Source organism: Oratosquilla oratoria, chromosome 36 (assembly GCF_046742065.1).
Source record: "Oratosquilla oratoria isolate Oo_2021 chromosome 36, ASM4674206v1, whole genome shotgun sequence".
Taxonomy (NCBI): Eukaryota; Metazoa; Arthropoda; class Malacostraca; order Stomatopoda; family Squillidae; genus Oratosquilla; species Oratosquilla oratoria.
The window spans coordinates 7,066,911-7,071,910 of record NC_134812.1 but is presented as its reverse complement, the minus strand read 5'-3'; positions in this window follow the sequence as shown (position 1 = coordinate 7,071,910).

The window sequence follows — 5,000 nt, the reverse complement described above, 5'->3', positions numbered from 1 at the left end:
ATGTATGTATGTGTGTATGTATGTATGTATGTATGTATGAGCTCCTGGCCGTATCTAAAATCAGCTCAGTTTTACCTTACAAATAAAAAGAAACTCACCAGCACTCATTTCTTTTCATCATAGCCCACAGCGGCTACAAACTGATCTCTCTCAGTAAAGAATCACTGATTTAGTGACGAACACTGAAATGTCACACGTTGATTTCAGAGTCCGTTTACACTACGTAGACTCAAACACGAGTCCACTGACGTCCATTGGCTGCTCTCTTGGCTGTCCTAGTACAAAGGGCAAAGGTGAATGTTTTTTATACAAATGAAATAGGTTTCGTACACAGGTGAATGAAGTTACCTGGTGATAATTATGATGAAAAGAGGCGCTTAAACCAGGAGTCACTTAGCGCCGAGTTTCTCCTTGATCCACTGTGTTCGGATAGCTGGGGCAAATGACCATCATCGTCAACCGATTCGATGATTGTGATGATGTGGCAAGATGGGATATCAATGCGTCATAGTGATTGAGATTGATATGGATCAGATCACACACACACACACACACACACACACACACACACACACACACACACACACACACACACACACACACACACACACACACACACACACACACACACACACACACACACACACACACACACACACACACACACACACACACACACACACACACTTTTACTTTTTTATTTTTTATTGTTTCTAATTTTAATCGTTGTAACTGTTTATCTATGTTTATTCATTTACTTATTTATCATTATCCATTAACTGTTCATTATTTATCTTTATCTTTTTATCATCTATTTATAATATGGAGTCCTTTGGCGGAAACGAAAACAGGTCCTACAAATATAAATATATATATATATATATATATATATATATATATATATATATATATATATATTTATATATATATAATTCTTTTCTTTTTCATTCCTGTGTTCTTTCAAGAAAGATTATTGAAAAATAAAAAATATTTTTTTTTTACAGGTAAGTGGGATGATTCATGAAACGCTTCAGGGAAACTCAAATCACTGAAACCAGTTTTCCTTTGAGGTAAGTGGAATTTATTATGAAACATTTGTACTTTTTTATTATTAACATTAGAACATAAGAATGAAGAAGACTTCGAGAGACTATAAGGCCTACACTAGGCAGTTGTAGGAAGAATCAGTTTTGTCATGAAATAACTTGAGCACATACGTACATAATTGCACATGAAGTTTACGCACACAGATAAACGTACAGGGTATGTACACATAAACACATGGAAGAAGGTACACATGAGCATAGAAACACACATGAAAGTTGCAAACGTACATATATACGTACACAATTGCACATGAAGTTTACGCACACAGATAAACGTACAGGGTTTGTACACATAGACACATGGAAAAAGGTGCACACGAGCATAAAAACGCACATGAAATATGCACACGTACATATATACGTACACAATTGCACATGAAGTTTACGCACACAGATAAACGTACAGGGTATGTACACATAGACACATGGAAGAAGGTGCACACGAGCATAAAAACGCACATGAAAGTTACACACACACACACACACACACACATATATATATATATATATATATGCGGGTGGGGAAGGGCAAACGAAGATGTGTAGGGGATAGAGTTTATTGCCCTAACGTTGCGACCAACTTGGTCTTCTTCAGAGGACTACAGCATTACAGACGGATCACAAGTCTTATATTCGTAGTGAGAGGGAACCCGCCAAGGTATGAGCGTCATGTTTTCCCTTTGGCTAACGATTTAATTATTAGGACACTTGCTGCTTTCGAGAGGCATTTAAATCCGTCTCTGTCGTTGTTGTTTCTTGTTGGCGGCGATATGTGCAGCTTCCACAGTTTTTTCTCATTTTCTTCTCAAATCCCTCGTGTAGAATTTCTGCGTTGTTCCAATCAGGTAGATGTCCACATTTGTCCAGGTGACGAACCAGGGAGTTAGATGTTCTATGAGCCCTGAGATCGTTTTTTTGTGCTCATTCAAGCGTTTATTGAACCCTCGACCTGACTCACCGAAATAAGATGATGGACAACCGTTGCATGGAATACGGTAAATGACACTGAGATTATTACGCATATTATTATGTTTCTTAAATATTTTTCCTATTTTATTGGAAGATATTTTTGCTATATTTATTCCACCTTTTAACAAATAATCATCAATAGCTATGGTGTTTGTAGAATTAGGGACAGAAATAAAATGAGACTTATCCTTTCCCGGGGTCCGGACGTTTGAGCCATCGTAGATCTTCTTGGCTTTCCTCGTTGTCCTGGTGATCAAACCTCCGGGGTATTTCAGCTTCCTAAATGTATTCTTGATGTAAGTAAGTTCATCGTATTGGAATTATTATCTGGAGATACGTAAAGCTCTGAGCACGAAACCTATTAGAACCCCCGTTTTACCACGTCTGCTGTGTGATGAAAAATAATGGACAAAGTCGTCCCTATTGGTGGGTTTCCTGTACACCGAGAAACTTACCTGTTGAGAAACCTCTGTGTATCAACGTGTCTAAAAATGGTAAATTACACTCTTTTTCTAGTTCAACTGTGAATTGAATGTCTTTATTCACAGCGTTGAGTCTTCTCAACTTATTTTCTATATTAGTTCTTTTTTGCATCACCACGATTATGTCATCCACGTACCTTAACCAAGTGGTACCTCTTCCCATGATGTTGATGTATTTGTCCATTTCTAATACTTCCATGAATAAACATGCCATGACAGCAGATAATGGACTCCCCATTGCGAGACCTCTAATCTGTTTAAATTCAATGTTGTTAAACATAAAATATCCAAATTTGACACACATGGAAATAAGTTTTATATAATCAGATCTTGGGACTGGAAGGATATCATCATCGATATCTGTTGTTACTTTCTTCACTGCTTCTAGGGCATCAAAAATAGAAACATTTGTGAATAACGCTGTTATATCGAAGCTTGCCAACTTTTTATCACTTACATTTAGATCTTTAAGTCTCTGGATCAGGTCGGAAGAATTTCTTAAATGGGCCCCGCTGATGGAACCGATGACGTTGGAAAGGGGTTTTGCCAGACATTTCGCTAGTCTGTGCGGAGCGCTACCAATCCCTGAAGTTATGGGCCTCATGGGGATATTTACCTTATGTACTTTAGGTAGACCGTGCATTAACGGGGGTTTTGGAGCTTCTTCTAGTAATCCTAACAACTTTTTTCCCCTGGTTGATTTACGTAGGATTTTTCTCGCTTCTGTGTTGAATCTTGCTGATTCTATATCAGCGTTGCCGGCCGGTTGTCTTTCGTATGTTGATTCATCATTCAAAAGATCGGACATTTTGTCCAGATAGTCAATTTTATTTAAAATAATTGACTATCTGGACAAAATGTCCGATCTTTTGAATGATGAATCAACATACGAAAGACAACCGGCCGGCAACGCTGATATAGAATCAGCAAGATTCAACACAGAAGCGAGAAAAATCCTACGTAAATCAACCAGGGGAAAAAAGTTGTTAGGATTACTAGAAGAAGCTCCAAAACCCCCGTTAATGCACGGTCTACCTAAAGTACATAAGGTAAATATCCCCATGAGGCCCATAACTTCAGGGATTGGTAGCGCTCCGCACAGACTAGCGAAATGTCTGGCAAAACCCCTTTCCAACGTCATCGGTTCCATCAGCGGGGCCCATTTAAGAAATTCTTCCGACCTGATCCAGAGACTTAAAGATCTAAATGTAAGTGATAAAAAGTTGGCAAGCTTCGATATAACAGCGTTATTCACAAATGTTTCTATTTTTGATGCCCTAGAAGCAGTGAAGAAAGTAACAACAGATATCGATGATGATATCCTTCCAGTCCCAAGATCTGATTATATAAAACTTATTTCCATGTGTGTCAAATTTGGATATTTTATGTTTAACAACATTGAATTTAAACAGATTAGAGGTCTCGCAATGGGGAGTCCATTATCTGCTGTCATGGCATGTTTATTCATGGAAGTATTAGAAATGGACAAATACATCAACATCATGGGAAGAGGTACCACTTGGTTAAGGTACGTGGATGACATAATCGTGATGATGCCAAAAAGAACTAATATAGAAAATAAGTTGAGAAGACTCAACGCTGTGAATAAAGACATTCAATTCACAGTTGAACTAGAAAAAGAGTGTAATTTACCATTTTTAGACACGTTGATACACAGAGGTTCTCAACAGGTAAGTTTCTCGGTGTACAGGAAACCCACCAATAGGGACGACTTTGTCCATTATTTTTCAGCACACAGCAGACGTGTTAAAACGGGTGTTCTAATAGGTTTCTTTCTCAGAGCTTTTCGTATCTGCAGTGAAGAATTCCTAGAGGATGAACTTACTTACATCAAGAATACATTTAGGAAGCTGAAATACCCCGGAGGTTTGATCACCAGGACAACGAGGAAAGCCAAGAAGATCTACGATGGCTCAAACGTCCGGACCCCGGGAAAGGATAAGTCGCATTTTATTTCTGTTCCTAATTCTACAAACACCATAGCTATTGATGATTATTTGTTAAAAGGTGGAATAAATATAGCAAAAATATCTTCCAATAAAATAGGAAAAATATTTAAGAAACATAATAATATGCGTAATAATCTCAGTGTCATTTACCGTATTCCATGCAACGGTTGTCCATCATCTTATTTCGGTGAGTCAGGTCGAGGGTTCAATAAACGCTTGAATGAGCACAAAAACGATCTCAGGGCTCATAGAACATCTAACTCCCTGGTTCGTCACCTGGACAAATGTGGACATCTACCTGATTGGAACAACGCAGAAATTCTACACGAGGGATTTGAGAAGAAAATGAGAAAAACTGTGGAAGCTGCACATATCGCCGCCAACAAGAACAACAACGACAGAGACGGATTTAAATGCCTCTCGAAAGCAGCAAGTGTCCTAATAATTAAATCGTTAGCCAAAGGGAAAACATG